Below are 27,236 nucleotides of genomic sequence, written 5' to 3' on the forward strand. Positions count from 1 at the left end.
TCGCGCTGAACCCAAAATGGTGGCCTGGCTCCCAAAATGGCCAGACCACGAGGCTCCTTTGTCCTGTCCGCTGACCGTCTTGCTCCCTTCACCTTCCCCAGGTCGAGCGACCCGGGGCCTTTCTTATTTGGGCATGTACTTTCCCGTGAAACACGGATGCTTTCGCGGGCTTCTACATGTCTTTTGTGTGCCTCCAGGGTGTGGGCTGGGATGTCTGGTCCCAATACACATCCTGGGTGCCAGAGAGTCTAGGGTAGTGTGAATGCCTGGGACCACCGTGGTCCGTGATTGGTCCACGAATGGTGTGTGTGTTGATGAGCGGATCTCCCATTGGGTCCCCTCTGTTTTGGCGCGAAGGGAACCGTGGATAAGAGGGGGCTGGAAACACCACTACCATGTCGATCTCCTGAGTTCTCACGAACAAAGGAATACAGGAGCCAAGTATCCTGCAACCAAGAGGCTGGACCGAGGAATCGCTGGTGACCCGCTAAAGGACTCCTCCTTTGCACTGCTGTCGTCCTGTGAAACCCCTTTCCTCCTTTGATCGAACCAGAAGGCCTGTACTGGTGCTTCGACCTTTGGAATAGCAGGAACAGCTATTCTCGGCGACTTCATCATCTCCTGCCAGTAAGCCTTCGGAAGCGTCTCTGGGCCATCCAGTTGACTGACCAGCTTACACAGGAGTCCTGCTCTGTAACCGCCGCCAGGTTGTGTTGTATTTCGAGTCCTTGTCACTCTCACACGCTTAGTACACTTGGCGTTCCCAAGTCTGAAGTGAGTAGTGTACATTTGGCTCAGATAGACACGGCCGCTCCGTTGCCCTGCTGTGGTGACAAAACTGTGCAGGTTTCTTCGATTGGGACGTCTTTTTTCTCTACACGACGACGAGGCATTCCCGGCTCTTCGGAACCTGCCAGCTGCTGAAACTAACGTGGAGAAGCCTGGGTCTGCTTGCATCGGGGACCGGTGAGTAGTATAGCTAGGATCTGGTCGCCCTCCTGCAGTAGCCCATTGCTTTTCCCCGCTGTGTAAAAACAGCACCCTTTTGTCCGTACTCGCGCTCTGCTTCTGCTCACTGTGGAGGCTGCGCTTGAGTCGCGGAAACCTGTTCTTCTTCTGTTGTGCACTAACCCGAACTGCCTGACTTCCTCCGAAGAGCTTCTCCTTTTGCCCGTTGGCACCAGCGTGTGCAGGTACTTTGAGCACAAGGCTCCACTCTTCGCAGGGCTCGGACTTCCATCTAGTTAGGTGCCTCTGAAGGCGAACTGAGTCTAAAGCATTATCGCACTGCCTGTTTTCCTTCCCTTGCAGGTGGACTACACATTTCGTGCATATAACGCTTGCGACTGTCGTATTTGTATATATATTGTGTTGATATGGTATGTGTTGGCTTAATATTGTGATATTGTGATTTTCTCGCTACGGTCATTATTTTAAAGGCCTTAAAATAAATGTGTATATATTTTTGATATAACAACTGTTTGGAGTAGTTTGTAAGCGCTCTTGCTTTGTGTGCTCATTGCGGGCTTTCAGTCACCCTCACCCCTCTTGAGACCTAGTCTTGACCGCCGCGATCGCTACCTTGATTGGTCTGGCTCGTCCAGAGGTTACCCTGTTCCAAGTAATTAGGTTGGCCTTCTGAACTTCTGCGCCACCAGGACAGAGTTCAGAAATCCGTCTTAACAAATTGGTGGCAGCGGTGGGATACGACTGAAGGTATCCAGTGTTGCGCACGAACTAAGGCATTTCAGGTTATTCCAACGAGGACACGTAGTCGATTGTTGTAGTATAACTTTAAAAAGGCCATAGTCCTATCTAACAGTATGGAAACAAATATCTTGTTAACTTTAAATGCTTCCAAATCAGAAACATTGAAGATGATGTGTGCGGAGAGAGGTGTTTCCTCGCAAGGCACGAAATTGGAAATGATCCAAAGAATCGTGGCGTGGCAAGAAGCGCAGCTTGACGCTATAACTTCTGAGGACAGTGCGGAAGGTGGTGGGGCTGCTCTCACTGGTAGAACCGACGGCTCTGCCGCCGCACTGATCCATCGCGACCACGAGGACAGGGAGGACGAGATGTCTAATGTTTCCTCTGCCAGTGCTGATGGGGAGGCTATGCTTGAATTCAAGAAGCAAGAGCTGCGGTTTAGGCAGCAGGAGTTTGAATTCAGCATAGCCAAACTAAAAATCGAACAGGCAGAAAAACAGAAAGACAGGGATCACCAGTTGGAACTGGCCAAGCTTCAGTTTGCAAATGGGTCCAAGGGTCCTGGACATGGGTCTGGGGCTTCCTCTCATCCACGGTTTCCGAAAGATCTGCTCAGTGTGTATGAGGAAAGGAATGACATTATGGACTGGCTGAATGCGTTTGAGTATGCATGCGAAGTTCAACAAGTTGACAATGCTGATAAGATTGCCTGGTTACTCAGCAGACTGCCCCATTCTGGCTGTAGTGCCATTATGGAAATGTCGAAGGCTGAGCGAGCTGATTTCGCAATGTTAAAGCGAACTCTCATTTTAAAGTTTGGGAAGACTCCGGCCCAATATTTGAAACGTTTCAGAGAGTATAAGAAAAAGGAAGGTGGTACTTGGGTATCTTATGTCACTGAATCCTTGAAAAACTTAACTGGCTGGGCCGAAGGTTATAAGGTTTCTACCTTCGAAGGCATGATAAATCTTGTCATGCTGGAACACATTTTTGCTTCTTCTTCCCCGGAGCTTAAGCAGCATTTGGCCGATTCGAAGGAGATAGATCCTAAGAAGCTGGCCATTGCAGCAGACTTATGGGTGTCACATCGAGTGTCCCATAAGGACAAAACTCATCCTGGTGAGCAGGAGGAAGGGAAAAAGTCCAAAGGTGTGGAGGGTGGAGAATCTGCTAAATCTTCTTCCCATAAGGGCCACAAAAAGAAAAATAAGGGTAAGACACAAGAGAACTCGCAGGGTAGTGGAGGTCCGCCTCCGAAACAGAACTTTGGTTACAATAAGCCTCCCTATGTAAACAGACCCAATGGATCTTGTTTTGCTTGTGGAGCAACTGACCACGTGAAGGGGGATCCCCGTTGTAAGGTTAGACCTTTGGGGGTCCACTCTGCTAATCTGGCCTTCTCCTCCAACGAGGAAGAAGAGATTACAGGAGCATCCTTCTCCTCAGACTCATTTCCCAGCGGGATAGAGGCTGAGGTAGTTTTAGTGTCCCTGGGTTCCTGGGAGCCTAAAGTCGCAGAGGCTTATGCTAGGATTCCGGATAATACCAAGCACTACTTTAAAGACAGTGTGCTGATCAATGGAGTGGATACTCCAGCTCTTAGGGATAGTGAGTGCAGTCGCACTGTAGTGGATTCTACCTTGGTAGACTCAGAGGAAGTTGCCAGAGCTACTCTGATGCCCACTTAGTTGGCTGACGGCCCCCTCCGTATGTTTCCAGTAATACCTGTAAATCTTACTTTAAATGGTACAGCAGTCAGGATTCCAGTGAGCATTCAGAGAAACATCCCGGGAAAGGTCTTGTTAGGTAATGATCTCAGAGCTTTAGGGCTCGTAGGAGACACTGCCGAAAGACCCTACACACGGTCTCAAGCACGGGCAGCATTGGCCAAGTCCAATACGCCGCCCCAGCCGAAGGGGAAACCCAAGGCGAAAGGAGTCGACAAGTCACGACGAGGGAAAGAGAATATTCCCCCGAGCTCGCCTACCACTGCGGTGGAGGAAGTTGGTCAATCGCCCGGGCCTGACGAGGAGGTGGCGATGCCTGAAGTATTCAACCCCAACGATCATCCTGAACTAAAAGACTTGTTAGTTGAAGGAGGTCCTGATAGGGACGAATTCAGTAAAGGCCAACGTGAGTGCCCATCTCTGGAAGGCCTAAGGAGACAGGCCTGCTCCCAGCTTGAGGGTGAACCTCCTGGGACGCATAGGATTTATTGGGTGGTGGACTCCTGTATAGTGAGCCCACAGAGTCTACAGAAGGAGACCATAGGAGGTTGGTGGTTCCCCTTGCTGTTAGGCCCTTCCTCCTGCAGTTGGCGCATGAAGTTCCCCTTGCTGGTCACCTTGGTATGAAGAGGACCAAGCAAAGGTTATCCATGCACTTCTACTGGCCCAAGATGGGGGTGCAAGTAGAAAGTCACTGCAGGAGTTGTGCCTCCTGCCAGTTGTCTGGTAAGGTTGGCGCGACAATCCAAGCTCCGTTGGTACCGCTCCCAGTTGTGGGGGTACCATTTGAAAGGGTAGGGATCGACATCGTTGGTCCCCTTGACCCGCAAACATCCTCAGGCAATAGGTTTATCCTGGTGCTGGTCGACCATGCAACCAGATATCCTGAGGCCATCCCATTGACAACTGTAACTGCCAAGTCAGTTGCAAAAGCTTTACTTGGCATATTTACTAGGGTTGGCTTCCCTAAAGAAGTTGTGTCAGATCATGGCAGCAACTTTATGTCGAAGTATATGCAGGCTATGTGGAAAGAATGTGGGGTCACCTACAAGTTCTCTTCTGCATACCACCCCCAGACCAATGGTCTGGTGGAACGTTTCAACAGAACGTTAAAGAGCATGATTGGGGCTCTGGAGGAACCTCAGAGAAGAAAATGGGATCTTCTTTTACCATGCTTACTGTTTGCCTACCGAGAGGTACCACAGGAGGGTGTTGGCTTCAGCCCCTTCGAACTTCTGTTCGGTCATCCCGTACGGGGACCCTTAGCCATCGTCAAAGAGGGATGGGAGATGCCCACTCCCCCTGTTACTACCAACGTAGTTGATTATGTGCTAGGGCTCAGAAAACGGATGGTACTTCTGATGGGCTTGGCTAGTGATAAATTGAAGGCAGGGCAAGCGCTGGTGAAACATTGGTACGACCAGAAAGCTTCCCTCATCAACTTTACACCTGGTCAGCAAGTCCTGATCATGAATCCCATAAGGCCTCGAGCTTTACAGGACAAATGGTCAGGCCCTTACACAGTGGTGGAGCCCCTGGGTGAGGTTAACTATTTAGTGGACCTTGGAAGGCCTGGACAGGCTCCAAAAGTGTTTCACGTGAATAGGCTGAAGGCTTTCGTCCCAAGAGTCGAAATCGCAGCACTGCTACTGACTTCAGATGTTGAGGAAGAGGAGTCTGAACCTCTCCCCGACCTGTTCCAGAGCGGTCCTTCAGATAGCTCCTTTGAGGGTGTCCGAGTGGCCCCTCACCTGACTTCTGATCAGCAGGCTGAGGTGAAAAGTTTGCTTAGGCAGTTTTCCCCCCTGTTTTCACAGTCGCCTGGTTTGACACCTTGGTGCAAACATAACATTGACACAGGAGACAGTGTACCTACCAAAAGTAGGGGATACAGGATGTCAGACAAAGTACGGTCTTATATTAAGACCGAGGTCAACAAGATGTTAGACCTTGGGGTGATTGAACCCTCTAGTAGTCCTTGGTCCAGCCCTGTGGTTTTGGTTCCAAAGGCAGGCACTTCTGAATTGAGGTTCTGCGTGGATTACAGGGCTCTGAATGCTGTCACCAAGACAGATGCACACCCCTTGCCTCGAACAGATGAGCTGGTGGATACTTTGGGTGCCTCCAAGTACCTCAGCACGTTTGACCTCACTGCTGGCTATTGGCAAATAGCTTTAGCAGAGCATGCCAAGGAGAAGACAGCATTTTCTACTCCAGACGGCCTTTACCAATTCCGGGTAATGCTGTTCGGGTTGAAGAATGCACCTGCCACTTTCCAGAGGCTTGTGAATCATGTGTTGAATGGGTTGGACGAATTCTGTCTTGCATATCTGGACGATATAGAAGTTTTCAGTGCCACCTGGGAAGACCATGTGAAACACCTCGGGATTGTGCTCCAGGCTCTTCAGAAAGCCCACTTGACCATAAAGGCTAGTAAATGCCAGATTGGACAAGGCTCAGTGGTTTACCTTGGACATGAAGTAGGTGGAGGGAGGATACAGCCTCTACCCAGTAAAGTACAAGCAGTACAAGAGTGGCCTACCCCCACTACGCAAACCCAAGTGAGAGCCTTCTTAGGACTCACGGGGTATTACCGCAATTTTGTGGCAGACTATGGCACCATAGCTGCTCCTCTGACTGCCCTCACAACTCCGAAGAAACCCAAGAAGGTAACTTGGACCGACGAGTGTGAGAAGGCCTTCAATGGCTTAAGACTCCTTGTGCCAGGCCCCTGTCCTCAGGGCCCCTGATTATCAAAGACCTTTTATCGTGCAGACGGACGCCTCTGACACTGGGATAGGAGCTGTACTATCACAAGTAGATGAGAAGGGTAAGGAACACCCTATCGGTTTTATTAGTCGCCAGTTTAAGGACAGAGAGCTCAGATGGTCCACGGTAGAGAAAGAATGTTTCTCTGTTGTGTGGGCCCTAAGGAAGCTGAGGCCCTACCTCTATGGGACCCACTTCACTGTGCAGACTGACCATAAGCCGTTAAAGTGGCTAATGAACATGAAGGGGGAGAATCCAAAGTTGCTTAGGTGGTCCATAAGTCTACAAGGCTTCGACTTCACTATTGAGCATAGGCCAGGTGTCCAACATAGCAATGCTGATGGGTTGTCCAGAATGTTTAACCGACCTGAACAAGAGACTCATCCAGGGGTGGATTAGTTCCCCCTGTCCATAGTTTGGGAGGGGCGAGTGTTAGGAAAGATTTTGTAATTGTAGGTAATTTTCCTTCCATGTGGCAACCCCTAAACTTTTTGCTGTTGTTTTTCACCTTGTTCTTGACTTTGCCAGAGAAGTGCAGCCTTCTGCCGCACTCCTCTGGGCTTTCGCTCCTTTTCTTACGGGGAAACTGACATGCCCTTAAGACAGTCAGTACCGGGGAACGCTGTTTCCCGTAGTTTTTTTTTATCATGTTGCGGCTTAAGTGCAACATGACACAAGAGGGCACTGTAAGCTAAGTTACAGCTCTCTTCGTCTCTAGCCTTCTACAGGCCCTAGATACTCGTTTAGGATTGTATTTGATCGGTGCAAGTCATTCAGGGATTGGAATGGTGGCAGCGATCGTTTTGTATATTTTGAGCTCCTTTTGGCGTTCTAAGCACGTTTTTCGCGCTGAACCCAAAATGGTGGCCTGGCTCCCAAAATGGCCAGACCACGAGGCTCCTTTGTCCTGTCCGCTGACCGTCTTGCTCCCTTCACCTTCCCCAGGTCGAGCGACCCGGGGCCTTCCTTATTTGGGCATGTACTTTCCCGCGAAACACGGATGCTTTCGCGGGCTTCTACATGTCTTTTGTGTGCCTCCAGGGTGTGGGCTGGGATGTCTGGTCCCAATACACATCCTGGGTGCCAGAGAGTCTAGGGTAGTGTGAATGCCTGGGACCACCGTGGTCCGTGATTGGTCCACGAATGGTGTGTGTGTTGATGAGCGGATCTCCCATTGGGTCCCCTCCGTTTTGGCGCGAAGGGAACCGTGGATAAGAGGGGGCTGGAAACACCACTACCATGTCGATCTCCTGAGTTCTCACGAACGAAGGAATACAGGAGCCAAGTATCCTGCAACCAAGAGGCTGGACCGAGGAATCGCTGGTGACCCGCTAAAGGACTCCTCCTTTGCACTGCTGTCGTCCTGTGAAACCCCTTTCCTCCTTTGATCGAACCAGAAGGCCTGTACTGGTGCTTCGACCTTTGGAATAGCAGGAACAGCTATTCTCGGCGACTTCATCATCTCCTGCCAGTAAGCCTTCGGAAGCGTCTCTGGGCCATCCAGTTGACTGACCAGCTTACACGGGAGTCCTGCTCTGTAACCGCCGCCAGGTTGTGTTGTATTTCGAGTCCTTGTCACTCTCACACGCTTAGTACACTTGGCGTTCCCAAGTCTGAAGTGAGTAGTGTACATTTGGCTCAGATAGACACGGCCGCTCCGTTGCCCTGCTGTGGTGACAAAACTGTGCAGGTTTCTTCGATTGGGACGTCTTTTTTCTCTACACGACGACGAGGCATTCCCGGCTCTTCTGAACCTGCCAGCTGCTGAAACTAACGTGGAGAAGCCTGGGTCTGCTTGCATCGCGGACCGGTGAGTAGTATAGCTAGGATCTGGTCGCCCTCCTGCAGTAGCCCATTGCTTTTCCCCGCTGTGTAAAAACAGCACCCTTTTGTCCGTACTCGCGCTCTGCTTCTGCTCACTGTGGAGGCTGCGCTTGAGTCGCGGAACCTGTTCTTCTTCTGTTGTGCACTAACCCGAACTGTCTGACTTCCTCCGAAGAGCTTCTCCTTTTGCCCGTTGGCACCAGCGTGTGCAGGTACTTTGAGCACAAGGCTCCACTCTTCGCAGGGCTCGGACTTCCATCTAGTTAGGTGCCTCTGAAGGCGAACTGAGTCTAAAGCATTATCGCACTGCCTGTTTTCCTTCCCTTGCAGGTGGACTACACATTTCGTGAATATAACGCTTGCGACTGTCGTATTTGTATATATATTGTGTTGATATGGTATGTGTTGGCTTAATATTGTGATATTGTGATTTTCTCGCTACGGTCATTATTTTAAAGGCCTTAAAATAAATGTGTATATATTTTTGATATAACAACTGTTTGGAGTAGTTTGTAAGCGCTCTTGCTTTGTGTGCTCATTGCGGGCTTTCAGTCACCCTCACCCCTCTTGAGACCTAGTCTTGACCGCCACGATCGCTACCTTGATTGGTCTGGCTCGTCCAGAGGTTACCCTGTTCCAAGTAATTAGGTTGGCCTTCTGAACTTCTGCGCCACCAGGACAGAGTTCAGAAATCCGTCTTAACAAGGTTGTGCACCCAATCGCAGTACTATTATGAAAAAACAATAAAAAGTTTGCTTGGACCGAAGAAGCAGAAGAATCCTTTCAGGAACTTAAACGAAGGTTTACCTCCGCTCCAATCCTGCGACATCCTCGTCCAGACCTCCCTTATGTCGTTGAAACTGATGCGTCCAGTCTCGCAATAGGGGCTGTCCTTTCAGAGAGAGACCCGGAAACCGGCCAGCTACATCATGGGGCCTTCTGGTCGAAAAAGTTCTCACCTCCAGAGATTAATTATGCGATCACAGACAAGGAACTCCTGGCTATCAAAACCGCCTTTAAAGCCTGGAGGCACTACCTTCTGTGGGCCAGACACACCATTACAGTCATCACAGACCACCGAGGCCTGCAATATCTCAAAGCAGCCAAGGCCCAGTCCTCGCGCCAATTACGGTGGGCCCTTTTCTTCACCGAATATGATTATGTAATCACATTTCGACCAGGAGTCAGAAACGAAAGGCGGATGCCTTATCTCGCATGGGCATAGATGAAATAGTATATACAACTCCAGACCCAGTACCTTTTATACCTGAAGACAAACTCTTTGGTATCACGACAGCCTTAACACAAGCAGAACTACGAAAAGAAATCCAACGGACAATGAATCCTGATGCCTACCTCGCATGGCAAAATCAAGGAGAACAATATACCATCAAGGTATGACGGTATAAAAGCTGCTGACGTCCCTCAGGATGTAAATGGATTGGGTGCCAGCATCAAACGTAGACTAGTGCTCAACAGATACACCCCAGGCATAGCCCTTCCCTCTGAGACACATAGTGGGGACAGAATGCAATCCTTTTAAGAGATCAAACTACAAGATTGCGTTACACGTCAGATTTTCCAGAGGGGTACCAGTCCTAATCCATAAACGTTTACCCTTTCAACTAGCAAAGCTTCAACATGCCCCATGGGGTAGATTTGTGTTATTAATTCGAGAGTTATGGGACACTACTCTGGGAATAATTGCCATTTATTCCCCTCGCTATCAATGGACCTATTGGATCAGGTTCAATCTCTCCTTTTAAAACTATCAGACTCTTGGGTTCTGGGGAAGATTTCAATGATGTCATGGATGTCACTTGCAATGGTACAAATTTACAGGGTAGAAATCCCAGTGCTCCTACCAAATAACGCACTTTTGCGACATCTTTAGACCTGAGTGATGTGTGGCGGGAATTGCATGAACACGAGCAGTGGTTTTCATTTTATTCCGGGGCACATGCATCCACGTCCAGGATAGATTATTTTTTTCTTCCCCAAACAGGATCTACATAAATCATTTTTAAAATAATGTATCTTTTTTTTATCAGCAAATTTCTTAGGTGAATCTCAGATTACTCGCCACTTCTCGTAGAAGTAATTTGCAGTAGAATGCCACATTCACCGCACTGGCACCTTAATAGCTACTATCTCAGCATTCCCAAATTTATTAAGGCGATAACCGCAATGGAGGAGTATTTCACTCTCAATGGCGAAACAGTGGACAGTCCAGTAACATTGTGGGAGGATATATGCAACTGTGCTGTTGTGCTGTGTGGGGTTGGGGGATGTGGGGGGATATTGATGTAATAGATCACTTCAAACGAGCAATCTGAGAAGCAGAGCGGGAAACCTCATGATCTGAAGATTTCCTCCCTTCCGGTTCCCCTGGGGCAAACGGGTCGCTATTGGAAGCTAGGAAAAAGCTGCAAAATATTACCCTTGACAACGCATGACAGCCCATTGGGAGGCCTGTAGCCGAACGTATATGAAATGGCAGACAAGGCAGTGCAAATGCTTGCATGGTTGTAAAGAAGGAACAAAGGGAATAGACCGCTAAGTGAATTGATAGATGGAGGGGGCGACACAGAATTAGAGACGATACAACTACAGCAGGGATCTTTACTGGCTATTATGAGGAGTTGTATCGTAGCCTGCAAGGACGCTCCAGACAAACTGGCATGGATATCTTTGCTAACATCACTTGCTTGTGGGCCCAACTGCAATTGGTGGCTGAGATCACGGAAGAAGAGATAATACAAGCCATATCCCAACTTTAATCTGGGAAGGCACCGGGTCCGAATGGTTTCCCTGTCCAGGATTGGAAAAAACTGAGCACTATATTTGCTAACTCCCTGTTTGACCTTTTCTGTCATTGTAGGGACACCAGATCTTCCAATGGCTGACAGTTGTGTTCCGGAAGAAGGGTAACCCCCACCTGAGTCATGTGCCTCATACAAGCCTATTTCTCTTATCAACAGGAAAGCTAAAATATTGGCCAAGGTACTCGCAAACAGCCTATTGGTGTTTATTTCCTCCTTGGCACACCCGGACCAATGTGGATTTGTGTTATGGGGTCTTGTACCGCACATTTTTGCCACTTGCATGGTCCCTTTATGCCAGACAAATCGACCCACATGAATATCCGAGGCCTACATTTGGCGATCAAACACACTACCGAGCTGCAAGACCCAGTGGCACTTCTCTGGGTGGACTTTGAAAAGGCAATCGATCCTGTGCTCTGGGATAGTGAATGGGGTTTGGGTGAAATTTCATTCAATGGGTTCACCTCTACGAGTCTCCAATGGTGGAAGTCCGGGTAAACGGGCCAACATCTAGGTCCTTCGCTCTAGAACGTGGTGCAATGTAGGGATGCCCCCTCTGTCGCCTGTTAACTCTAGCTATAGAACTATTAGTGAAACTACTCGGAACAGATTGGATCCAGAGGGGTGTCCGTTGGTCCATGGGGTGGGAGGACTGGTTCTCTCTATACGCAGACAACCTACACATTTATTTGGGAAACCAAGTACACTCCTGCATGATAGTACTGAGACAACTCCAGCAATATGAAACCTTCAGTGGGCTTAGGGTGAACTTGCACAAGTCAATCTTTTTCTCAGTGCATGGCAAGGATCAGGCTATCCCGCCGGAATGTCCTTACCAAGTGGTTGAGGATGGCTTCCACTATCTAGGCATACACATAGGTCTCAACTATAAGGAAAGAAGTCACCATCTCTACCCCATTACGGAACGCTTTCTACAGGATGTGGAACACTGGCAAACACTTCCACTGACCCTACTAAGGAAAGCTGCTTTCTTTAAAATGCTGATGCTACCGAGGTACACTTACATACTACAGAATGCCTCCTGTGTAATCCCAAAACAAGAATTTCTCAAAATTGACACGGCTCTCGGGGAACTCCTATGTGAAGGCCAATAACCGTGTATTGCCCTGGCCTTACTACAATGCTTGGTGTGGGATGACGGCATTGGGTTACCACATATGCAGCACTATTATTGGGCAAGCCAACTCGTGACGGTCAATGACTATGCATGGCGAACCCCTTTACCGCACATGAAGGCCGAAAAGGTGTGGATGGATGGGCCCACTGCATGTCCTATATTGGAAACCTGGGGAGCTTCCCCGTCTTGATATGACCCACCATACTATACAGATTTGGAACGAAATGCACAAACATGTTGGGTGGGGAAACACATTAACACTGTTCTCAACCGTTGTAGGCAAACCCACTGCTGCCCACAGTTAAAAAGATTGGTAGATTTGTGGCATTGGCGAACTATGGGGCTAAATATTGCTACAAGACATGGTTAAAGATGGGACATTCATATCATTTGATGAGCTCCAACTCACACATGGATTGCTCTCTACAGAATATGCAAGACTTTACTTAACGGTTGTCAAAGTGAGGACCCCTGTAGCTATTTATCTGTTGCCAAAGACAATGTGTCGGGGCAACATGCAGAGGGGATGGTGAATGCAACCAAAACCCACTATCACTTCTAGCATACACAGAGGGGGAGGAGTTCAGCATTTTTACATCCGAATCTGTGAGGAATCTGGACTGCAATTCAGACACTGGGTACTCTACTGGCAACAAAAACATAACTTTTGAAATTTCGACCTCATGTACAGCTGCTTGGTCTGTAATGTTCCATTGTGTTATAGTTGAACTGTCTTTGTGATGTCCGAGGCAATGTACCACCGTCACCACAAGGGGCAATTGAAGTGAATCCAGCAGCGCAAACATGTAGGTCTGGGGCCAAAATTGGACCACAGACAAAGCAGATGCGTGTTGACTATTGGGCAAAACCACAACACTGCCGTCTACAAAAAGGACCATTCCTGTAGGAAGAGGTATGCGATGGAATCGTGTGGCAGCCTTTTCTTCAACCGCTACAATTCAAAGCAGGGGACTGTTCCAGAGTGGCACTTTTACTGTTAACACATCCTCATATTTCAAGCTCCTAGAAGACATCAAATGCTGTATGTGCCCTTGTAAGGAGAGTGCGTATTGCATGTGCCACCCTGAGAGTTCGGTGACCCAAAGTGAAATGAACTCTTTTTCAGCAATGATACTGAAGCAGCCACGGGAAGAGAGAGCCTTTTCAGTCACATTAATTCTTCCAGTAAAATATGCTATGGATCTTAACTTTACTCCTTGGGGCTGCACTAACGCTCCATATGCCACCCCTTCCTTTTCAGAGCAATACAAGATGAAGGGAGTTCAAAATCTGCAAAACTCCGAAGCAGGAGCCTGCAAAAGAATCTTTTAATTGATGAAATGCAGATAGTAATTTGGGAGTTGGTTAAATAGGGTAATTCTCACAATATGCCCCATAAAGAGCAGAAGTGAGTTGTATTGCCAATTCGGTGCATGATGGAATCCAATTTCGACAACAATTAAACCAGCCCAATATGGAGTGCAAATCATGTACAGTTGCCGGAAAAGAATTAGAGCCAACAGCACCTTGTCTGTTAGGTGGTAACCAGTCCTTACTTCCTGTCCCAGATATGTGGCTTGCAGTAACACATAGAATATTGGTCCTTTTTACCTGAGCCCTTTGGAAGCCAACCCATGCAGTATCTTCAGGGTGCCAGTGGAGCACATCTTTTCAGTGGCAGAACCAATCAACATACATTAGGAATTTTGACCGTGGTGATAAAGTAAGAGAATAGTGGACCTGGTGCAACAATTGTGAAAACAGTTGCTGAATGTACAAAGCATTGTGCCAAAACTGTCCAACGCAACTATTTCCTTGAAACAAAAATGAAATGTTGTGAACCGTCGCACACTGGAATTGGGTGATGTGCATGCGCCAAGTAGATAACAGAAAAATAAGTTTGGGGAGAAAGTCCTGTTCAGATTGTGCTTGGATTTGCAATTACAGCAGCTAATGGCTACATATTATTAATGGCACATAGGTCGTTGACTAATCTCACTTCAGCAGGGTGTGCCACCGCTACTGCGAACACCAAGACGTTGCAAGAAAAGCGGCACAGTTTTAAAATGCCTGCCAGAAGATAACCATTTATGATGGGCACTAGAGCCTTTTTCATGCTTCAATGGGTATTGATGTATTACTGGCAGCACAAAACTGAGCTTCAGTGCAATCTGAACAGATTGCACACCCTTCCCACATCAAAATCAGACCACGCCCAAAGAGAAGTGGCCCATTCTGCAAGATCAGCTGAACAATTGCCACAAAGGAGTTTCCTTCTACATCAATGGCATTGTGGCAGGCGAATCCAGAAAACTGTGTGCACTTTAATGTGAGACACAATCTATCTAGTGAGCCCATACCAAGTAGATTGAAAGGGACAGTTGGGCTGATTTTGGAATTGATGCCCACATGTTAATGGTTCCAAGCATGGCCGGTCTTAGACCAGATTGCACCTCATCGGGAAGCATCATTGGAGCCCCCAATTCCTAAAATTACAACAAGTCAAATTGCATGTTACTTCCCCAGTGACTATGTTGTGTCCAGTCCCTCTCACAGGGAATCAGTAAACCATGGCACTTTCATAGACTGCACCCAGATCATCTCTCTGTACCTATTTTAAGCAAAACACGCTGTCCACATGAGTGCCACTAGCTTTAATGCATTGGAAAAAACAGTTGTTACTGTTACCCGCTATATCGTACTCGTTTCATTGCTTCTTAAGGATTAAAAGCAGGAACTGTCTTCCAAAACGTCTGCCAGGACATTTTGCCAGGACACTTCCGACCACCTACAGGGCCATCCGTCCTGCGGCCATGACACATTCTGCTATCAGACGGCCCATCCTGATGGCTCTCCCAAGGGCAACAAATGGCCATAGAAGCCTCAGAGACTGGTCCAAAATGTCGCGTTTCCCTTCACTGTGGAAGATTTTAGGGTGAAAGCTACCCCCTGTCGTCGAACTGTCCTTCTTGCTGGTAGTAAGTACTCCATAGACTGCAATACAACTGTAAATTCATATTAATCTGTTACCCAAAGCATCAGCAGCTCCATTCTAGCAGTAGAAGTTCAGCAGAACGGGACACTCAAGTGATAAGTCATTGACAGCTCTCTGACACAGGAGGATTGCCTCTTAATTCGAAAATATAGAAAGGAGAGATGGTTCTGTTGTGTCTTAAGTAGTATTACTAGCTTGCATACTCATCATGATCTCACACTTGAGGAACCACAGTCATCCAGTAAGCATTGTCATTATTACCAAATTCAAAGTTATTAATTTTGTGGTCTTTAAAAGGGTAAATGTTAGTGCTGGCCCGGCAGGATATCTAACCCGTGATCTGGAGGCTACAAGTAGAAATCGGCAGCAGACACCAGTGTGTCGCACAATTTCTCTGAACTATTATATTGTGCTTGAAACTAGCCCTTTGCAGTCTCTCTAGATCTTTTGCAGTAGAGACATTAACCCAAAAGCTGTCTTATTGTGATTAGAACCTCACAGCTTAAAAAGAGGGAACAGACACAATGGATAGAGTAGAGAAAAAGACGGACCGAGGAACAGTGAGGCACGACCTGTCACATATGAGACACTGAACAAACTACTGGGGAAACGAGGAGTAGATGGGGAAGGAAAATAATTCTTTATTTTTTATAAAAAGGAAACACGTGGTAATGGTAGAGGGGAAGACACCTGGGCTACTAACAAAGGGTGGCGATTTGCAAAAAAGAAAACGCCAATGGAGGCGGTAAGAGAAACAGCACAAGAGGTAACCTCAAACGCTGAAGATCACTACACTGAGCCACACAGTGAGCCTGCAGGGAGAGAGCGGAGGCAGCGTTAGAAGTAGATCTCTGTGACAGACAGAGGAGGCGAGGAATAGTGAAACCGAGGAATAGTGAAACCTGAGATGCCGGGCTGGGCAGACGACAGTGAGAAAGACTGCAAAGAGCGACAAGCCTAAAGACCGAACCCCCAATGTGAGGAAGGGCGAACAACTTGAGAGACGGTGAAGAACCAGAGGGAAGAAGGGGCAGAGAGAGTTTGCGAGAGTGAGGGAGGAGAAGACCGAGTGTGGGGCAAGACACTTGAGAGTAAAAGGGACAGAGAAAGCGTGAGTGTAAAGCTTTCAGTCGCAGGGAGGGAGTGGGAGACCGATAAAAGAGTAGGATGCGGGGAGAGTAACGCAGAGACGCAGAGAGAGAGAGAGAGAGAGCCAAAAGGAAACAATTGTGAAACAGAAGCAGAAGAGAGAGGAGAGCTGTGGGATACAGGTGGTGGGACAGTGGCAGGAAAAAGAGATGGGCGAGATTGTGTGAATTCGCCTGCCAAGAAATCTGTTTCTTCAAATGGAAACCTAAACCTTGTACTTGTGTGTATGATGGCCTCTTCCCACACCTCTTTACCCTCCTGAGGGTTTACAAATTGCATGCCAGTACCAAGATTCTGGAGCACACCATGGCCTGGGTTCCTCTGTGCTGTGTGACCTACCGGCTGTGCTTTGCTCTGCAGCTTGCCATCCCAATTAACTAGGTTATCAGTGTGCATGTAAATCCTTTTTCGAAACGCTCTGTTGAGAGATTCTGCCATACTTTGCTTGGGTGATTCATTTAACCCCATTCTATACGGTGCTGGCTATATAAACAACAGTTGAAAGCAGAAGATTCACAGAAGGCAAACTTTGCATGGTGCATTTAAACTGAATACACTTCAGGCCGTTACAAATAGGTGTTATCAGCTGCCAACCTTATTGGAACTCATACAAACAAGGGGCAGAGAGCCCTGTCGACGTACCTTTGATCAGCTGCTTGGTTTTTCACTGCCCTGGTCAGTGTGTGCAGGCAGTCAGCAGCAGGTCCGGTCCCCCAGTGATCAATCTTCCACTGGCTGACCGCAAGCAGGCATTTCACTTGCTGCACATGGTGGTGGGCTTGGTCCAGTGGCTGGCCTGTCCTGCTGCCCTTGCTGTGCCTTGTTGATCCTCCCGAGCTCGATGTGTGGCTGCTGCTGCTATAGATTCTAATTTTAGTCCCTGTCTGTCCGAAGTATGAAGCTGAGCAGCCAAGCCCAATCAATCACTCCCAACTCGACTGTACAGCGCATGTACTGAGGAGACACGTGCGATCGGGGTAGGCCTGGTCCCAAGAACTGATGAGCAACAAATGTTGTTTTTAAGATGAAATTAAATGCAGGCTGGGCATACGGAGCTTGCAGACTCCAGGAGGTGCTAGCATGGCTTTGCCTGCAATGCTACTGACAGCCCATATGCCACAGCACTCAGACGGAGTCTGAATAATTTCCTAGCACTTTGTATTTTGATACATTGTACAATAATAAAATGATTCAGAACCATGGATGATGATGGTGGTGGTTTTGCAGTCGGACTAACGCCCCCTAGAAACTGGCACATCAGGCAGCCGCCTGAATTGCCTGATGCAAAGACCGGCCCTGCTTCCAAAGATACAGAAAGAGACATTGTAACAGCCAAGTGTATCCTATCCCCATGGTGCACACTGTCTGTGGAAAATTGAAAAGAAAAATGTTTTACATATTTCAGTGTACTTCTGCTGGGCCACATGTCAACTAATGCAGTGATGATTTTTCCCTCAACCTTTAGTAAGAGGCCCAGGCCCCCTCATCTCATACCTGTTTAAATTGAAAGGGTTGCTGTTTTTTGTGGCTGCATCTGGGATGGGGTCAAGGGTTGTCAAAGGGTTTTTGGTCTGTGGTGATAAATGAGCCACCCTATTGCAAGGGCATAACCACTGCAATTGCGTGCCCAGCGCCCCCGTTCCCACGCATCTGAGACGGTTAATCTGTGGTGTTCTGCCCCCCCCCAGACGCCCCTCCCGAACCCGCCATGTTAAACTGGTGAATTCAAAGGTGTCCAAAGCACTTGGTGGAGGGAGTTGCATAGGGGCCCAGGGATAGGCAGTCAAATTTCTGTTTCCTCTATAACTTCCCCTACCTCTTCTGTCCCTTTTTATGTGTTGGTGGAACCATGTATTTTCATTTTTATATTTTGCAGAAGGACCGGGTCTGAATCACAAAGTCTGCCTGCCCCCTTCCCCTTTTCTGTAAAATTACCCTGAAGATGGTGATGAGCATGTGCACATGCGGTTGCAAAGTCCCACCCCTCCAATCCGACTGCTCATTTATGTTTGTGTTATTGGTGCTGTAAGCTGTTAGACAAAATGAATAACAACAAAGACATTTTGAATCCTCTGCCACACCATGTTCACCCATCGCAGCATCAAAAACTTCAACATTTATCCATAAAAGAATGAGCTGTATCCTCTTTGCTCAATACACACGCTTCTAAACACTGGAGTAGAAGTTTCTTTGGAAATAGTTCCTTGATGGCTGCTATTAAAGCCACTGTACAGTCGTGATTTCCTGCCTCACCAGCAGCAAGATCTTCTGCTTCCCTTTGCTTAGTATCAGTTGGTTCTTGCGTCAAAGCATCTTCCCACTCCTATTTTACCATTTAATCCCTATATTTTGTAGCTGGTAATAACTTCTGAAGTAAGTTATTACCTGTCCTTTTTAAAGTAGTGAGGAAATAATCTATAAACTGTAGTGTCTGTATCTCCCTCCCTTACTCTTATGTCCTGTCCCCTTTCCTCCATACTGCATTGGCGTCCCTCGTGAGGGACTGGAGATGGAACCTTTTTCACCAGAAAAATCTTCTTCCCCTCTAAATCTAGAGGTGTGCGGAGGTGCTGCTCTGACTCCTCCCTCCGTCGCCACACCTCCGTCCCCTTTTCCACGCCAACAAGCTGAATTCACCAGCGCTCCTGGGTTTGGCTTCGGCCATGTAATTCCACACACGGATTCTTCCTCTATCTTCTTTTCTCTTTTTGTTCAATGGGTACTTGGTCCTCGGACGCCACAGCTCCTCCCTGGCACATGTCGACTTCAACAGGGTTCAGCAGGTGCCCATCCTGCAACAGGCCTTTTCCAACTTCAGACCCCCATGCCCTCTGCCTACTTTGCCTCGTCCCAGACCACGGATGGCAAGCCTGTTCGGCGTGCGGCTCGCTGTCCTCGAAATCGCTGAAGAACAGTAGCCAGGTGGAGGGAGCTCTTTCAGCGGTCTCCTTCTGAGGACCTCAAGAGTTTCGTGAGACGTTCCAGGCCAGAGGTAGGGCCTTTATTTTCATCTGCACCTTGCAAGGGAGACTCCTTCCCAGGGACTCTCCTACGTGGGAGGGACTGGCCAGGTCCTTTTACCAACTCGCGCAGTGAGGCTGTCACAGCTACCGGCCTTTGGGCTGAGGGGTCCTCGGATCCTCCAGGTGCCAGTGTTGAGGGGCTGCTAGGCTCTATTACTGGGCTTGCCTCCGAGGGGGCTCTGCCCTTGTACCGGCATCATGGCCGATGGTCTTCACCCTGTTACCGGCAGTACGTCCGAGGGGGCACCTGAATGCAGCTCTAACGACCCCGGGTCGAGGGGTCGAGGTTGATGCACCTACTGGGCACATGCCCGAGGAGTGGGCAAGTCACACGCCTCACACATAAGAGACTTGGCAGAGGCTGGCCCAAGAAAGCCGAGCAACACGTCGCAGCCACTTGGTAGGCAGCTCAACAAAATGGCCGACGTGCCAGATAAGGACACCCTTTCGACGCCTCTGCATGACTTTGGCAAAGAATGAGTATCAAGATGGGACCGGCATCAACCAGGTACGTGGCCTACGGCCTGCCCTTCTTATGCGCAAGGCTGTTTTCCTTTGCATCCGTATGTACAGGTTCGGCAGCAGCCACAGTTGCCTCTTGTAACCACCTCAGTGCCCTCCTCCTCCTCGGGCAGTGAGAACCGAATCTTGGAGAGGTTTCTCGGCCTCATGAAGTCTCCTGATATGGGGGCTTTCATCAAGGACGCAGTCAGGGAAGTTCCTCCCACTATGCTAGTGGCACCTCAGATGCCTCTGCCAACGCCTCTGGCCCCGGCGCAGCCGCCTCTTCCGGCTCCTCAGCCTACTCCATCCAGCGGTGGTTCCCGTGCCCCAGCCTCTGATGCACCACCTCCTCCTCTTCCACAGGATCCCCCAGACCCTCAGGATTCTGATGAGGAGGAGGATTCTGACACCCCATCATCGGCCATGGCCTTCCACGAATGTATCGTGTGCCTGGCAGAATACCTGGGCCTCCCACAGCCCCAGGTCGAACAGCCAGCAGAGGGCGTCCTCGCTGAGGTCCTCACGGGGCGCCCCTCTGCCAGAACGGGAATTCCACTGCAAACCGATGTAGTCTCCCTCGCCAAGAAGGGTTGGCTCAAACCACACTCCGTCCAGCCAGTCAACCGCCGCCTGGACGCCAAGTACAGGCAGATGTAGGGGGATGCACTCTTGCTCTCCTTCCATCCTCAGCCACACTCCTCGGTGATCGCTGCGGCATCACTGTACTCCAAACCTCAGTCGTCCTCATCTTCTTCGACGGCGCTGTTAGGCAAGTAGGAGAAAACCTTGGAGGGTAACGGTAAGAAGCTGTATACCAATGCTTCCTTGCACCTGTGACAGCCCAACGCAGACACCATGCTGGCAGCCCGAAACCAGAGATTATGGCGGGAAATCCGCAGCCAATCACGTTTCAAGGCGGATTTAGCCGAGGCCAAGCTCTGGCGCAGGATATCATAGAGTCCACGCTGGCACACATCGATACCTCTGGGCGTGCCATCTGTATTGCCACGGACATGAGAAGGATGGCCTTGCTCCGGGCAACAAAGTTCAACTCCGATGTTCAGGAACATATTCTAGATCTGCCCTTCGAGAGGAGTGACCTCTTCCACTCCAGCACAGACAAAGAGCTGGACAAGAAGAACAATAGCTCTTAGACAGCTAAGTCTTTATCCATTCTGACAAAGGCCACGCCCAAAGCGTACTTCCAGTCTCAGCAACACTCTGATGAGGGCCGCTCAGCTGGAGGCTTCCGTGGCTTCCAGGAACGGAGGTCTAGGCAGCCGGAACGCTCTCCGACCCCTAGAAGGTGCAAGCATCAAAAGGGGGAGGGGGCTTTTTCCAGTCCCCCTCCTCCGCCTCTACCTCCGAGGGTAAAAAGTCCTAATGGACCCACTCGGGTCCACGTGTCGCCAGTGGGGGGCAGGCTTGCTCTTCATGCACACTTCTGGCGACAGAACTTTGCGGACCCCTGGATCCTGTCAGTAGTAGCCGCGGGGTACCGTCTACCTATTACTGCCTCTCCTCCCTCCTTTCCCCCTCTTCTGCAAGTTGGGGCAGCAACTCTTTTGGCAGAGATTTCGTCACTCGTCCTGAGCCAGGCTGTAGAGGAAGTCCCAGCCTCCGAGCGGGGCTCGAGCTTCTACTCCAGGATCTTTGCCATTCAGAAAAAGAGCCAGGCTGGCCTGAGAGTTGTACTGGACCTCTCCACCCTCAACCTCTCCTTACCTCTCCAGAGGTTCAAGATGGTGACGCCAGCTTTTATTGCAGAGACACTATGCAGAGAAGACTGGATGTGCTCCCTGGATCTGAAAGACGCCTATTTGCATGTCCCGATCTGGCAACCCCATCGGTCTTTCCTCCTGTTCAGGATCATGGGATGCAGTTTTCAGTACAAGGTCCTCCCTTTTGGCCTAAACTCGGCCCCCAGGGTCTTTACCGGACTCATGAATACGGTGACAGCCCTCCTACGGGCTCAGGGCCTCCATATATATCCCTGCCTAGAACACGGACTTGTCAGGGCTACATCTCAGGAAGCAGTCCACCACTCCTCCCAAGCACTGATGAACACGCTACACCACCTGGGCTTTTCAAGACCAGAAGTCAGAACTGCAACCCACAGTCGTTGACCTTCCTGGGCCTCATCTGGGACACGCACTCCGAGAGGATCTTCCCCTCGGAGGACAAGATCTCGGCCATCAGGAGGGCCACGTTCCACTTTCTCAGCCGAGGTGCTACTTCGGCTTGGTGGTACCAGCATCTACTGGGCCTTTTTGCAGCGTTACTGCTGGTCGTCCCCCACACAAGACTCAGGATGAGAAGGATTCAGCTCTACTCTCAGCGTCGTTGAACCAGGAGAGGGGATCGCAGGCCGAAATCGAGATCCCCATTTCTCTCCACACGGACCTCACATGGTAGTATGAGGACTGCAACCTGCGGACGGGCAAGCCCTTCAGGCCCCCGTCCCGCAGGTGGCTATTACCACAGACTCTTCCCTCGAGGGCTGGGGAACCACCCTGGAGGATCTCTGTCCACGGCATGTGGTACCGTCAGGAACAAGGTTACCACATCAATTGGCTGGAACTGAACGCCATCGTGTTAGCACTCAGAGCCTTCCTCCCACGTCTCAAAGGAAGGGTTGTCCTCATCCAGACAGACAACTCGACCAGTTTGTACTACATCAACAAGCAAGGGGGGACCAGGTCTCCTCCCCTGTGCAGACTGGTAATCAACATGTGGGAATGGGCCTTGGAGAACGAGATCTTCCTCACGGCAGTCCACCTTCTGGGGGAAGCCAACCTGGAAGTGTACAGGCTCAGCAGGTTGGGAGCGGACAACTAAGAGTGGCGGCTAAACAAGCTTGTTGCACAGGAGATCGTCCACAGATGGGGCCTCCCCCAGGTGGATCTCTTTGCCTCCAGGCACAACAAGAAGTGCCCCCAATTCGCCTCCTGGCAGCGGCAGGGCCTAGGCTCCCTTGGCGATGCCTTATGGATCCAGTTTAACGGCATGTCAGCCTACGCCTTCCACCACTCCACTGACTCGCAGAGTGCTTTGCAAGTTCAAGGAGACTAACCAGCAAAATGTCATTCTGAAAGCTCTGTGGCGCCAGGCCATGGTTCTCGGAGCAGCTTAGCCTCTTGGAGGTCCCTCCAATCCACCTCCCAACGGGCCCAGCACATTTTCTGACACAACAGGCAGGGCAGGGTCGTCCACCCTGCCCCTCAGAAGCTGACCCTCACAGCGTGGTTCCTGAGCAGGTGACGCTCAGCCACCTCAACCTATCCCAGGCCAATCTGGAAATCATACAAGGGGCTAGGAGCACGGCTATCACAGCCCAGTATAAAAGTAAATGGGCCAGGTTCTGCCACTGGGCCCACTCACGTGCAGGTGGACACCTGCCGCACATACCTCACAGCCATTGGGGCCTACAGGAATTCAGAGGAAGGGGTCTTCTCCACCTCCAACCCGATTGTCAGGAGATACCTGGCCGGACTTGCTAGACTCTACCCGCCCATCAGGAAGCCACACCCCGTGTGGGATGTGAACCTAGTTTTGGGTGCCCTTGCGCACAAGCCGCTTGAGGCTATGGCGTCTGCGGACATCAGGCTAGTCACCATCAAGACGGCCCTACTAGTCGGCCTTACTTCAGCGCGCAGGGTCAGCGAGATCCAGGCCTTAGTCGCCTCAGAACCGTACACTACCTTTCACAAGGATATGGTGGTCCTGTGGACCCATATGGCATTTCTACCTAAAGTGCCATCAGCCTTTCACCTAAAGGAGATCGTCCTTCCCACATTCTTTGCTGAGCCGAAGGACGAGCCTCAGAGTTCTCACTGCCTAGATGTCAGGCATGCCCTGAAATTCTACCTGGACAGGACCAAGGGATTCCACAAGTCAGATGCCCTATTCCTCACTTTTGGAGGCGCCAGGCTATCAGGCTTCAAAAGCCTCCATCTCCCGCTGGATGGTCTCTGCTATCAAGGAAGCGTACGAGGGCCAGCATAGACCCCTTCTGGCCTACATGCATGCCCACGCGGTCAGGGCTAAGGCAATGGCCATCGCTTTTCAGTGCCATGTCCCCAAGCAGGTCATAAGCAGGGCGGCCACATGGGCCACTCCATCGGCTTTCTGCAAGCATTACTGTTTGGATGCCGGCTCCAGGTCAGATGTGGCTTTCGGACAGGCGGTTCTCTGGAACCTGTTTGCTTAAGGAGGGTCTCCTCTCCACCCTAGGGCTACATTCAGTTGTAATTGCCCATGCAGTATGGAGGAAAGGAGACTGGACATAAGAGTAATTATAAGTTACTCACCGTAGTGACCAACATACTCTTAGTCCATAGTCCCCTTTCCTCCATACGTCCCACCATCCTCCCCCCTAATAATCTGGTGTCATTAGGCAATGGTAAATCTATTGTCGATGCGTCTTTGGGGACTGAGTTGTGGTGCAGGAGGGCGGAGTCAGGGCAGCTCATGCTCCCAGGGCCACGCCTCTAGATTAAGAGGGGAAGATTATTTTTCTGGTGAAAAAGGTTCCGTCTCTCGCGAGGGACGCACATGCAGGAGGAAAGGGGACTATGGACTAAGAGTAGGTTAGTCACTACAGTGAGTAACTTATAATGTCCTCACTGTCACCACTACTCTTTAATTTATACCTTCAACCGTTGATGGAGATCTTGAGGCGTCCCAGGATGAGCTATCATTCCTATGCTGACCATACCCAGACCTTCATCAGAATTGATAACTTTGAGGAAACCGTCACTAGGGTTAAACATTGCCTGGAAGATGTCAGCGAGTGAATGTCTACTAATCAGCTCCAACTGAATGTGTCCAAAACAGATTTTGTCCTGTTTGGACCTAGACGTCTACTCACAGCCTTCAAAGAATTGTCTGGTCCCAATCTTTTGGGTGTAAAGTTGGGCTATGCATCCAGGGTAAAAAAATCTGGGATGTATTTGGCAAGACTATCTTGGTAGTGAAGGCTAAGTAGGAGCTATGGTACACGCAATTTTCTACTCTTTGAGACTGCCATGGCAGGTTTTGTTTTGCCATATATTCCAGACGAAGATCACGCAACAAAGGTGGGGGCCTTAATCAATGCCCACCTTCACTACGGTAGACTTCTAGCTAAACAACTTCATAGACTTCAAAGGGGCCAGAATGTGGCAGTCAGATTGGTCTGCAGGCTGAGTAAATCGGCTCCTGTATCTCCATCTCGCTGAGCTCTTCTTTGGCTGGCAGTGAAAGAGCATATCAAATTTGAAGTGGCGTGCCTTCTCTTTAAACAGATCGGCACCAGTATACCTGAGGGATACGATTAGCTGCTATCAACCTCTAAGGTGCTTATTAACAAAAGAACAGCTGTTATCGAGTATTACTTCATCTACTTCATCTGTCTTTGTCTCAAGGGGTGATAGAAGATTTGCTGTTTTTGGCCCAAAATTGTGGCATAGCATTCCAAGATAGATCAGGGCACTGGAGACTCTATCAATTCCTTATGGCACTAAAAACGTTCCTATTTAGATAATAGAATAGTCATATGACGATGGCCACTCTTTGAATTTGTTTTTAGCTATAGTCTGCTTTAGTCAATATTTAATTTCCAGCTGCGCCACTATACGGTTAAGTCTGTCAAGAGCGGTTTATAAATATTCAAAATAAAAAATTTAAAAATCCAACCTGTCGGTTGCATAATGTACTCTGTTCTTGGGTAAGCATTTACTATGCCTAACGTGAGCGAGGTCCTTTGAGCCAGCACCATTGCTATGCTGCTGTTCTTGAATGAAGTGAGAGTGAGTCTTCATCCCTGTTTCTGTATTTAAAATAGGTTTTCCTTTTTCACTGTGAATTCTGATCTGCAATGTATCATAAATGAAAATGCATTTTGTTGTTGGTTTTTCAAGCAGCCTGTCTGCGAGTCAAAGAACTCTTATATCCCACGGTGCTAGCTGGAGAGTTGGGGGTCAGACATTACTGCATTTCAAGTTTCACACATGGTGATGGTGCCTGCTCTGGTGAAGCGATCACCAGCGATCTCTTCTTGCAGGCTGGCCCCACAGTGTGAGTCTACAAAAGGAATGCTGGAGGATGACCTACCCCTGATCTGTGGTAGTCATTAGGACCATATGGATGAGGTTTTGCTAGGCTGACAGACGCATCGCTGCAATAGCTTTCTAATTTGTGTTTCGAGTGGATTGTCCTCCAACATATTCCTAATCTTTGATGTATTCCATCAGCTTCAGCTGCTTCGGAAAACATTTTTGGCAGAGGGCGCCGTGCATCGATGTCGAGTCGATGGTCCCTCGAAGGCCTCTGTCGAGGGTGACGTCATCGGGTGTATAAGTAGCACGCGCGGCGCTCATTGGCCTTAGTTCAGTTTTTCCGCAGTGTACGTTGCTTCGGAGATTTGGCGCACCTTAAATTCTGTGAAGAAAGAATAAATAACGAAATATGTCTTTGTCATCGACGCCGACCACGACCCCGAAATCGTGTGCCTCAAAAATGTCAATTACCGATCTGCACCGAGAGTGCTTATGGTGCCTTGGAGAAGGCCACGATATGGAGGCCTGTACGAAGTGTCAAGCGATGACAGGGAAAGGCCTATGGCCATACCACCCTGAATGCGCTCGATCTCGTCCGATCTCTGAAGCTAAGCAGGGTCAGCCTGGTTAGTACTTGGATGGGAGACCGCCTGGGAATACTAGGTGCTGTAGGCAAACCTTGCGAGAGAGTAGGGGAAAACTGCAGGTAGGTCGTAAATCCGACCGAAAAGCTTCTAGAGTCGAAGTCCCGTGAGGAGAAATCTCCTCGACGTGAAAGGCACCTGTCTAGGTCCCGAAGCGGTTCCCATCGCTCGTCTTCGACGAAAAAATCAAAGAAATAATGCCACAGATCCCCCTCCACTTTGTCTTCGGACGAATCCCAAAAAGGATGAAATGTCCCACAAAACATTCATCATCCGAGGAATGGGAAGCATTTAGAGTAAAAATGATGGAGGTGTTCGAGAAAGCGAAGCCTCGGTCCGCGCCTTTCTCGGAAGCCGGCCGGGAGCGTTATCACTCCGACACTCGCGCTCCCTCGAGCCCGGGTGATCGAAGGAGGAAGGATGGAGAACCTTCTAGGACGTCGAGTGAAAAAGATCAGTCGAGTCGACCGCTCGATGTCACCGACGCCGTCTGAGACCGAACATACCTCGAAGAGTGCCTCGACGCCCTCAAAGCCGATGCCGTCGAAGTTGGGTACTACATCGACATTATCGACACCTTTGTCGATGCCAAAGCCCTCAACGCCGAAACTTCCAGCTCGACAAGATCAGCTAGGAAGAGAGAAAGAAAAGGCTAAAACACCTTGGTTGCATTCAGGACCCATTAGCACTCCTCCTTTACCTTCTCCAGAGAAGGTTTTCAAGCCTCTGCCTAGGAAGGAGTTTTTCAAATCTTTGACCTCAATTTTTGGGGAACAAGAAAGATCTGATGAAGAAAATGTACCTTTTGGGCGTGAATTTGGTACTCCAAATGTTCCTGAATGCCTGATTTCTGAGGAAAGCAGGATGAAGGATTTGGTTGAATCATTACA

At 49.4% G+C, this 27,236-nt stretch overlaps 1 protein-coding gene and 1 pseudogene across 1 annotated transcript in view; both read left to right on the top strand.

Moving 5' to 3' along the window:
- The window catches only part of LOC138505118 (mucin-3A-like), a 1,277,237-nt gene that overhangs the window by 1,071,951 nt on the left and 178,050 nt on the right, over window positions 1–27,236 (top strand). The gene's annotated exons all lie outside the window — the stretch shown is intronic.
- On the top strand, window positions 26,260–26,377 carry LOC138505176 (5S ribosomal RNA; annotated as a pseudogene).

Source organism: Ambystoma mexicanum, chromosome 11, assembly GCF_040938575.1.
Source record: "Ambystoma mexicanum isolate Mex_15411 chromosome 11, UKY_AmexF1_1, whole genome shotgun sequence".
Lineage (NCBI taxonomy): Eukaryota > Metazoa > Chordata > Amphibia > Caudata > Ambystomatidae > Ambystoma > Ambystoma mexicanum.